General features: G+C 40.8%; 1 pseudogene; it reads left to right on the top strand.

Annotated features, from left to right (window-relative positions):
- Nucleotides 1-1312: 1312 nt before the first annotated feature.
- Nucleotides 1313-11866, top strand: LOC119018034 (annotated as a pseudogene).
- Nucleotides 11867-12075: the final 209 nt, after the last annotated feature.

The following is a 12075-nucleotide window of genomic DNA, read 5'->3' as shown; positions in this document are numbered from 1 at the left end:
TTATCACACCAATATGTTTTAATGACTAATCAAGTTTTGTCTATGAGTGATAAAAAAAAAAAAATCACAATGCTTTGCTTTCAACAAAGTGCTCCTTATTAACATTGCACATATTTACATTGAAAAACTGATCAACAAGCTTAACAAGGGACCATGGCACCCTAAATTGGCACATCTTACAAAATGACAGTCTCCTTAGCAACAGTAAGTGTTATGAGTGCATATTGTCAGCTCATATGTTGCTTTCTAGTTATGTATTTTCATACTAAAAGAGGAAGGTTTCCTGCACACTGTCTGGCTAGCATTAAAAAGGTAAACCTTGTTATAACATTTCAAACCAAACATTAAACTTCTTAATGCAAGACAGACAGTGTGCAGGAAACCTTCCTTTTTTAGTATGCCTATGTCAGTCTCTTCTGTTTTTAATTTCAGTGTTTTGCTACAAACTGTTGCTTTCTTTACATGTAAAATCATATTTTGATGCGACAAAAAATGTGTCATTCTAGAAAAATAAAAAAGGATCAAAAAATTATTTCTCTTTTGCCACTGACTGTTTTATGGTCTCCACACTTCCTGCTTCCGCTTAAGCATGCTACTGACATATTGCCCAGCCCTAACATCCCCAGGCATTGTGCACAAAAACATGTAAACAGAACGAATAAGAATTGTTGCGAAAGAATTTAAAACATAACCCTAACCCCTAACCCCTAACCCCTAACCCTAACCCTTTAAAACAAAGCCCATGCTCCTCCATGTATCATCAGACAAGAGGCTAGCTGGACACAAACTCTTTTAAAACATTCATTGGCTAATAATATGTACAGATGTGAAGGGTGGCCAGTAAAATCGATTATGAAAAAATAAGTCAAATTTGCAAATAAGAGGTTTTTGTCTGACAGCAACAATATCAGTAATAATTCATGTATAGGACATTAAATCAGTACAAAACAGTAATAATGTAAATTGGATGAAACACTTAATAGTAATCCTGCACTTAATGCAATGATTTATAACATAATAATAATTCATTTATAAGATATGTAATCAATTAAAACTGCAATAATTAGTAATTAGTTAAATTGTTATATTAAAAATCCAGTTGTGTTTCCAAATACTATGTTTTCAAATGCCTGTTTCATGGGTTATTAATTTGCTTTGAGAATATGCGGTAAAACAAAAGTTCAAACAGATGCTGCCAAAAAAATCGGGGACTAATCCACAAATCGAAAAAATAATTGTTAATTGCAGACCCACACACAACCAGTTGATCTCAAACCAACAAACTCCATTCTTCCTGTCAACACTCTCTACGATGGTCCAGGTAAGTGTGGGCCAATCAAGACTCCTCTTTGAACAGGAGTCAGCGTCACTCAATAGAAAGCCGCAGGACTAAATCCAGCAATTAAAAAATTGCAAAAATTCAACCTTTTTCAAACAGTGAACAATGCTAAAGTGCTGTGGGACCCTCAAGCAAAACCCAGTGGTCTGGGGGGGTCACTTGAATATCCACAGTTTTGTTCCTAAAAGTGATGAGATAAAACATTATTCTAGCGGACTCTAAGCTGGACTTCTTAAGTTTGTCAGAAACTCGCTGAACAAAAACTCCCAATCCTCAGCCCTACATATTCCTGGCTATAATGCTTTTAGGAAAGATTACGGTGGCCCTGAAGGGAAAACGACAACAACAAAAAGAAAAACACAACCAAAAAAAAGAAACGACACTGACAAAAACACAACCACAAAAAGTAAATATTAAATTGGTCCAAGTATAAAACCACCATCAAAAAGCCACAAATAATGCTCAAACAGCACCAAACTTAAGCAACATTAGAAATAGGGTCCCAGCTCATATTTCGAGGCATCAAACATTTGATATCATTGCCAGATTTGTCAGAAAAGACGAACAAGCTGGTCTGAAATATGTATAGATATAGAGAGAGATAGTGATCGAGAGAGAAAATAAAATGTAGTTACATAAAGAGGAATGTGGTTTCAATGTTTTTAGTGATGCATACTTAATCTTTGAGCATTATAGTGTTTCTGCACAGATATTAACATAAGGGCCTCTACGGTAAACTCAGCAAGAAGTACTGCACTTGTGAGGATTACAATAAACAATACATTTATGACAATGACCAGTGTAGTCTCTTTGTCATACCTCATTAAGAGCTCTCCCTATCTCATCATCTGTCACATCCTTCACATTTGCACAGAAACCAGGTTGTCCAACAATATGTTTCACCAGGTCCATAGAGAGAAAATGTGGGCCTGGTCCTCCATGAACTACGGACATAGCTATCATCCTCCTTGCCAAGAAATACTCATTCTCTCTGATTGCTGGGGGGATGCACAGGGTGGACGTACTACAGTACGTAGCTACAGTACATCACATAACAAATATAAATTCACTATCTCAAGGAATAAGAAAGTAAAGCACTTGAAAATTTGAATCCAGCATTGTTTGCTGGCTAACATCAAACTATTCAAGGTCCAGGCCTAACAACAAACCTGTGGCATTGTACACCAAGTACCGACTCTCCGGGGGTCCTTGGGTCGAGACTGCAACTGGCTCATTAGAAGAAATTCTCTTTTAGGATGTCCAGTGTCTATTCCTTCCTCAGAACAGAACAGAATGGAGAAGTATATAAAATACACTTTTCATGGATACTAAGGAATATGTTTTATCAAATTCATTTTTACAATCAACAGAAAAGAGTGGAAAAATGCAATCCATTATCCATTATAGAGTACTTCAGAATGTTTTGCATCTGACCTGGTTTTTCCACAAAAAAGTTAAATTACCTTGTCAAAAAGTAGTCTGAACTTCATGCTGAACTCCATTACACAAGATGTCTCTTAATTCACTAAGATGTCCATTTTTTCAAATTATTTATACTGGTGTAGGTTTTTCAGTAAACGTGTTATAGCAAATAGGCTGCCATGTCCAAAAGCGCTGATGTGTGAGTTTAAAGATATTCTGTTTTTGATTTCATGATGGTAATAAAAAAGTGATTACCTCTAATAAGACACAAAATTCACAAGATTGCAGCCATAAATACTTACTTGGCTGTTTCTGCAGGGTCAGTGCATATGGGTATAACATCACAATCTTGACTGTTGTCCTCATCATCCTCAATTACAATAGGAGCATACAGCTTGTGTATACTTGCTGCAAATAAGAAATATGTGATTTATTATGATTCGGCAGATACTATTATCCAGAGCAACTAGTAGTGAACCAACTACAGGGGCACTCCTCCTGGGGCACCAGTTATGTGCTTGCTCAAGAACACAAAGGCAGCAGCCCATAGGATCAATCTGACAACCTTCCGGTGATCCATTTGAAACCACCCCATGAAATAAACACATGGTGAAGCAAGACATGACAGTGAGTGTTTGAAAGTGTGTTGAAACCCTAAAAGAAACACTACTTGTACAATGTGTTTCCATTGTCTTCACAGCAGTCTCAGTGGCAAGGGCTGCATCTGCAACACTAACTATTGATCCTTAATGTAAGGTATCTGCCCAGTGTAACAATGTCACAAAATACCCAATGGCTCTACTGTACTTGTAGTAGTCTTCTTTCGTCCTTCAGAGTTGCACTGCAATGGGTCATCAGTCTCCGAAATAAACATCTTATTTGAGATTAACATGTCAGCATAAATATGAAAAGCTATGACATACTGTGTGAAAGCTGTGCTGTAATTGTACATTACATTACAGTGATATCTAAATGTAAGTCTACATTTTGTGTATGTTAACACACTCTCTATGGTGGAATGGTAGAAGGAACGCAGTAGGTGCACATTCACGTCACATTTCCTCAGCAGTCTTAGGAAGTGTTGCCTCTGCTGGGCCTTTCTGACTACTGCTGATGTGTTGGTGGACCACGTTAGGTTGTTCGCCACATGCACCCCAAGAAACTTAAAAGAAGAGACTCTCTCCACACAGTCACCCTCTATGTGTAGTGGCGCAGGGTCAGCTCTCTTCCTCCTCCAGTCAATCACCATCTCCTTTGTTTTGCTGGCATTCAGCAGGAGGTTATTTGCTGAGCACTAGGCTGCGAGCCTCTGGACCTCCTCCCCGTATGCTGTCTCATTTAACATAATAATCTAATAGCAATGTCTACTGTAAGAGTCTATTTATTAATAGTGCTAAACTATGTAATTATTAAAGGTTTTACATCAGTTATGAACAATAAAATCGGCATAACGTTACGTGTCATTGTCTCCATTAACTCGTTCACTGACTCGCTGCTACTGCCAGCTAACTGCAAAGAGGAGACATGCCACACAACTGTTATTATTAGGGCCCGAACAGGTCTTGTCTCAAATGATCACATTTTTCACTGCTTGAAGATACACCAAAACTCACCAAACTTGAAATTTAGCTCACACCTGCTGAATATATTTATAATCTATTGTCTATTGTCGAACTTAAACCACTAGACGGTGCTATAGTTAATAAAGGGACATTCAAAAACCTTATATGGACGCGTTCAGTGAATTGTGCCGAATCTCGTGATATAGGCCACGGCCATTTCCACCTACGTTTTTTTTTTTTTCCTGCAGAATTCACCAAATGTCGCAAACCTACTTTTCTGAACTCCTCCCAGGCGATTTCACTGATTGCCAGGAAACTTTGCACATAGCATCTGTGGACTCTCCTGACAAAAAGTTATTGAAATAATTTTGATAATTCAAACAATACTCAAATTATTAATTAACAACTTTCTGTACATTTTGCTTAAAATAGGAAGTCTTGCATATCTCCACATTGGTGTGTCCGACTAACATGAAACTCAGATTGCTAATTCCTCATGAGCTCCTGAGGTTCTGTGCAAAATCCAGACACACAAAAAACAAAAGAGTCAATCCAACAAGACGTCAGTTATTTTGATTCAAAGCTTCCATTTAACCCCCATTTTGATCCATTTACATGCCTTGTACTTCAACGAACTCATCAGACCTTGAACAACAAAGTTATCAAAAGCTTTCTCCTACATCAAACATGGTGGGTGTCATGGTCCAATCCATTTTCATGTTTCGCCATAAAGCATGAAGTCCATATAACTTCAACATACAATTTCCCATGTACACCAAATTCATCACACACGTATACGATGTCACCCTGAATACCTCTATGCATCAATACTGTGTCATATCGATAGCGCCACTGGACACAGGAATTCAGACAAACATATCTCCATATCATACACCACAACATGACATGCAACTAAAAGGTCTGTGCACCCTCCAACCAGCTCCTTTGGTCAATTATGTTTCTCTGTACGAGCATCTAAATTATGGAACCAATTGCCAGTGGAGATTACAAATTGCACCTCCCACCATACATTCACCCACCGTCTTAAAGACTTGCTTTTGAGCAATCAAAAATGTGAACATCTTTGATAGTATTTAATCTGAATGTTTGTCTGCTATGTATTATTGTAGCTGTCCTGTACCCATGGTGGTTTTTATGAATGGATGTATGTTTATATGTTTTAATGTTTTAATGGAGCCAGTCTTTTGGCATCATATTATACTGTTATTATTTGATGCTGTGTGTATTCTTTAATACATTTTTATTTTTTAGTCACCCTGTGCCTAGCTTAATATCTTCCCAAAGGACTACAGTTGAAAATTAGCCTGCTGGTTAACACTGGCACATCTACATAAATGTTTATTAATGTGCCCTGTCCTTTAAATAGATAAATGAAAAACAAAAAATGTTTACTGACACTGCCAATAAACCCATGTGTCTCATTTGCAGCGGTAATGTGGCTGTAATAAAGGAGTATAATCTAAGACGGCACTACAAGACAAAACACGAGGACAAGTTATAAAACCTGCATGCAGAGCAGAAGCTACAGAAGGTAGAGGAGTTGAAGAGGAATCTGACATCACAGCAGACGTTTTTTCACCAAATCAAAATCACAAAGTGAAGCTGCTGTGAAAGCAAGTTTTATTGTGGTGGAGGAGATTGCCAAATTAGCCCGTCCATTTACCGAGGGAGAGTTTCTGAAGAGCTGCAAGATGAAAGTGTGCGACGTCATGCGTCCAGATAAAAGCAGGCATTTGCAAATGTAAGCCTTAGCAAACATACGGTTGCTGATTGGGTTGGTTGATTGGGAAAACATATTATATATATTTATATATTACATATATTTATATATTATACTTAAAATATTTTAAGTTTAAGTTTATTTATTTTGGAATGATACTGTAACCTGTCTGTTTCAATTCATATTAATGTTCGAAAAATGTTTAGTTTTAGTCTGTTCAATTAATGTTTATCCTGTTCGGCTTTGTGTGCTTTGAGTTTTGGCCCCCTGTGCGATAGAGTTTGACACCCTGAATTCAGATCAGATCACATTTTATGACAAATGTATTCAGCAATTAAATGAAATTCCAAAAGGTTCACATATTTTTTCTTGCCACAGTATTTATGCAGTGACAAATATACCTAAAAAACAACCAGAAATAGTCTCTGTCACATCAGAATTGTGCCATTTACAGTCATTTCATATTTACCAACTCCACTTTTTGGGGGGGTTAGGACATTTCACTTTTAGATTCCTTTTTAAATAGGTTCACGTTATGATTATTTTTACTATGCATTTTGACAGTAGTGCGTATAAGCTGTATTTACTCAACTTTTTGTTGTACACATGGAGTACTTGGTTTAAGTGAAGACTTCCAGCGTAGAGAATACTTCCTACTTTACACATTTACTTGCCCAGCTTGATTAGAAAGTCATCATCTCTGTGTAAATTATAAAGATGACTAATAACTGAGAAAGGATGGAGAATAAAACGACTTTACAGGAGATAAAGGTACATTTCAATGTGTTTACAGGACATACATTTAAATCTGTTTTTGGAGCATAAACATTTTATTGATTCTTTCAAAAAACACAGGACTGTTGGGTGGCAAGCGATTATTTGACGTGACAACTATAGAAAAGGTTCACATATATTGATAACTAATCAAAAGTGCGGCTGTACTTTCTCTGCCATTCTGGTCTGTAAACATTAAGCTTACTCTACCACAGCTCCAGCAGTGTGCTGCATAGACTTCTGAACAGAATTACCAGCCCCAGTTTTATATGACTGTTTAATGAAGGACCTAATGCGACTATTGAGAATCTAGCCGGACTATGTGACCTGTATTGACCTTTGAATACGTTATTTTAGTTACTGGGACAACCAGGACATTAAGAAATAGGAATGATGTCATATTATAAACAAGCACACACACATTGCCATAAATCTCTCCAAAACGGTGAAAACAGGAAATCTGATGACACACCAACCTGCATCCTGATGCATGGTTCTGGCCAAATAGGAGAGCACACACACGCACGTAAATACACGCACAAATGCACAGAGACTTGGAAAGAATTACTGGAAGTTGCACAGTTATCAAGGGAAGATATGGATTACTTAACATACTGTTGAAGTTGTTGAAGAGCGTATGGAGTGGCATTTAGAGCTGATATGAGGCCATTTGCAGACGCGTATTCGAGAGCAAGACAGTGATTCCTTAACAGACCAATGGATTGATGGTTTCCCAAAATCCAATGAGGAAGGCAATATATCCAAGATGCATATGACAAACGCAGTTATGAAAATATTAACACTAGCATCCTACCATGACATCTACACTTGGTAAGTGTTTGTATGAAGATGTAGTGATCTGACTGAATAGGCAGCTGCCAAAGTACAGGCATAAATCGTTGTAAATGGAGCACAAACTCTGGAGAGCTGAAAACCTAGTGGAAAACTTGGGACACAGGAAGTGAAAATGTCAAAGTAAAAAACTGAACAACATGGAGAACGGTGCAGGTTGATGTCACTTTTTTGTTTGATGGATCTCTAAAGGGAACAAAAGGAACACAAATGGGAGTGTTATAAGCTGCTGCAATTTGATTCAGTTGGGCTTCTTGATCCTTTTACCTGCACAGTGACGTACCTGAACGTGGCCCAGGACACATGTTGACATCCTTTCACCCTAACAACCACCACCTCCTGCATTGATGAGGTCCTTGACAATGGACACATCAGGATACATTACATTAACAATGCTAAAGGTATGTGGTCACATGCATCCCAGGTGACTTAACAAATGGTTTGAGTGGTCAGATCACAGAGCATCTTGGTGGTAGTTTAAACTTGTATCTCGTTGTATTCTAGCACTGTCCACTTGTGTAGGATTACCCAGGACACATACTAATGTCTGGTGTAAACTGTTTTACCCCAGGAAAAAAAATATATCTTAATCTTAATTAGACAAATATTTCTTAGAGCCACAAAGCCATCCTCTGTCCTCATTTTGGCCCATTGGACCTTATTCCCCTGCTTCCTCTGCCTACATCCCCCAGCTGTAATAGAGTGTCAGACCTTCAGGTAAACTGATTAAGTGTGAACAGATAAAGCTACAGCAGCCCTACAAGACGGTCCTTATGACTGGCACATGTTCAGAAATGCTGCAACCCAGGAGAGCATGTCTGTCTGTCCTGGAAGAGGGATCCCTCCTCTGTGGCTCTTCCTGAGGTTTCTTCTATTGTTTTTTTTTTCTACCCTGTTAAAAGGGTCTATGGACAGAGGATGTTGCTCAGTGTACAGATTGTAAAGCCCATTGAGGCAATGTGATTGCGATTTTGGGCAATACAAATACAATTGATTTGATTTGATTTGATTTGATTTGATTTGATTTAGAATGATATCACTACGTCAACAAATGTGTTAATGATTTGGCATTCAGAAAGACAAAATATTTCCCCAATCAGAAAACCTGGATGAATTGAGAGGTGAGAGTCAAAAAAGTTGCCTTTTGGTCAGGTGACAAGGAAGCATACCACACAGTCAGCACAAGACTGAAAACTGCGATCAAGGAACCACAGAGGAGCACAAGACTGAAAGCTGGGATCAAGGAACCACAGAGGCGGTATGAGCAGAGAAGGGAGAGGGACCTCTAAACCAGAAGCAAAGAAATGTGGTAGGCAATGCATTGCCAGATGAGCTGAGCACATTCAATGCTCGCTTTTATCTTCTCAACAAAGAGTCAGCTGTGAAGTCTGTCCAGCCTCTAGAGGACCGGCTGCTGTCAGCGTCCACTAGCATGTAAGGGCTAGTCACTACAGCCTCAGCTGCAGCATCGGGCCAGCTGAATGAAGACTGGTGAACAGAGACTTAGGGAGTCTCTCTGTGAGAGTCTGTCGAGGAAGTCAAAGTAGCCATGAACTTCACAGTCAATCAATCACCGTCAGGACATCAATACGGATAATATTTCACCAGAGACACATTGCTCCAGGCTATAACCCAGCCAATCTCTGCTATCCAACATTCTCCACCAGTACTGAATGTGATGTATTGGGGGGGCTACGGAACTGCCAGTCTGCAGTAAAGAAGGCAGACACCATTTCACCCTAGGCCTCCCTGCAGACTGTCCACTTCCTGGCCCTTACGGAGACCTGGATCATCCCAGAAAACACTGCAACTCCAGCTGCTCTCTCACCTGCCTACTCCTTGTCACACTCCCCGAGACAAACAGGTCAAGGAGGAGGAACTGGCCTCCTCCTTTCCCCCATGTGGTCCTACCAGATCTTTCCCCTGGACCACCTTTCCAGATCTGCTCTTGAATTCCACACTGTCTCTGTCACACTTCCTTTCAAACTCAACAACGTGGTGATCTATTGCCCTTCTGGTCTTGTCTGTGACTTCTTTGATGAGATGGACTCTCTCCTGAGCTGCTCCCCTGACAATGGCACTCCATTTGTTGTCCTGGGTGACTTCAACATCCCTGCAGAGAAGCTGCGCTCACCTGAATTCATCAACTTCTCCACATTTGACCTTACACTCTTCCCCTCTCCACCGACCCACCAAGCCGGGAACCAACTCGATACTGTCTTCATAAGTCAGCACTCTCTGTTACCCTACTCACTGCGTCTGACTATCATAATGTCACTTTCTCTCTACCCTTAAAATTCACCACCTCCCTCACCCCCAAAACCTCACACGGTCACCATCTGCCACAATCTGAAATCCCTCTCTCCCTCTGCTCTCTCCTCTACTGTTCTTTTGTCATTACCATCTACAGACCAGTTTTCTCTATCGTCTACTGAGGAAGGCTCCTCCACTCTGCTATCCTCCCTCTCCTCTTTAGACAGTCTTTGTCCACTCTCCTCCCGACCGGCACAATCCTCTCTGGCTGTCTGAATCTGTGCGAACCAATAGATCGGTGCTACGAATCGCAGAGAGAAAATGGAGAAAATCACATTATCCTGATGACCTTTCCCATTACCACCACCTTGTCTCTGACTAGACCTCAACGATATCAGCAGTCAAATCTGCCTTCTACCTGTCAAAGATCAACTCCTCTGCCTCCAAACCCAGGAAACTCTTCTTTACAGCTTACTTTACAAAGAAAGCAAAAGCAAATCAATTCCTCGTTTACTCCTGTGCCCATTCAGAAAGCACCTTCCCCTGACCGTCAACTCCATTGCCCTTAACTGCTTCAGAGCTCTCTCCTCTGAAGATGTTCACACACTAGTGATGTCTAACTGTGCCACCACATTTTCCCTTGACCAGATTCCCTCCTCCCTTCTACAATTCATCTCTCACGACATCCTGCCATCCCTCACCTCTCTGATCAACTCCTCCCTCACTTCAGGCATTGTTCCAGCTCCTTTCAAGACAGCCACAGTAAAGCCACTCCAAAAGAAACCTGCCCTAGACTCAGCTGACATTCGAAACTACAGACCTGTGTCTCTTCTTTCATTCCTCTCTAAATGACTGGAATGTGCAGTCTACAACCAACTGTCCTCCTATCTTTCAGAAAATTACATCCTTGACCCCAATCAGTCATGTTTCAGGACTGGTTACTCCACTGAGATGGCCGTCCTCACAATGACTTCGTTGCTTGGTGCCGCCAGAGCCTTGTCCAACTCGTCAGTCCTCATTCTCCTCGACTTATCCTCTGCACTTGACACAGTCAACCACCAAATCCTCCTCTCCACTCTGGCTGAACTTGGCATTGCTGACTCTGCTCTAACCTGGTTCACATCATACCTAAGAAATTGCACCTTTCAGGTCACATGGAATGGCTCCTTTTCCAAACCCTGCCTTCTGGGAATGGCTATGCCTCAAGGCTCAGTATTAGAACCGCTTCTGTTTTCACTATACACTAGATCACTAGGCTCTTTTATCACATCACATGAATTCTCTTACCACTGTTATGCAGACAACACCCAACTGTTCCTGTCTTTTCTCCCATCCTCCTCCAACAATCACGTGGAAATGCACATCTCGGGATGTTTCGGAGACATCTTCACTTGGACAGCTGTGCATCACCTCAAACTCATCCTTAGTAAAACTGAACTCCTCTTCATCACGGGGAAAGACTGCCCTCACATGTCATGGTATTGCCTTCAGCGGTGGTGAGGAACCTGGGTGTAATCCTCAACAACAGACAGTACTGCACCCCCAACATCAATGCTGTGGCCCGATCCTGCAGCTTTGCCCTTTACAACATCCACAGGCTCAACTCTTTCCTCACAAAAGATGCAGTGCAACTCCTGGTCCAATTGCTGGTCATCTCCCGCCTGGACTACTGCAACTCCCTCTAGACTGGACTCCCAGCCTCTGTGACTAAACCACTGCAGTACATCCAGAACATGCCTTGTTTACAATCTTCCCAAATTCTCCCATGTGACCCCCCTCCTCCATGACCTCCACTGGCTTCCTGTTGTGGCCCACATCCGATTCAAGATGATGGCATTGGCCTTCAAGGCCGTCAACAGAACTGCACATGTCTACCTCCAAACACTGGTCAGATCACATGCCCCAGCAAGAGCACTTCACTAATCTACGTCAGCTGGCCGACTGGTACCACCATCACTGAGAGCAATCAAAGGCCGCTCAGCAAAGTCGCAACTCTTCTCTGTTTTGACACCTCAGTGGTGGAAAGTACTCCCAACCAATGTTAGGACAGCAGAATCACTCAATATGACACTCTTAGATTCTTAAAACACAAAATGTAGAACTCTGGACTGAAAATTAACATATATATCATC

The sequence above is a fragment of the Acanthopagrus latus genome, chromosome 4 (genome assembly GCF_904848185.1).
Source record: "Acanthopagrus latus isolate v.2019 chromosome 4, fAcaLat1.1, whole genome shotgun sequence".
Taxonomy (NCBI): domain Eukaryota; kingdom Metazoa; phylum Chordata; class Actinopteri; order Spariformes; family Sparidae; genus Acanthopagrus; species Acanthopagrus latus.
The sequence above is the reverse complement of the archived record's forward strand: the minus strand, read 5'-3'. Positions and strand labels throughout refer to the sequence as shown.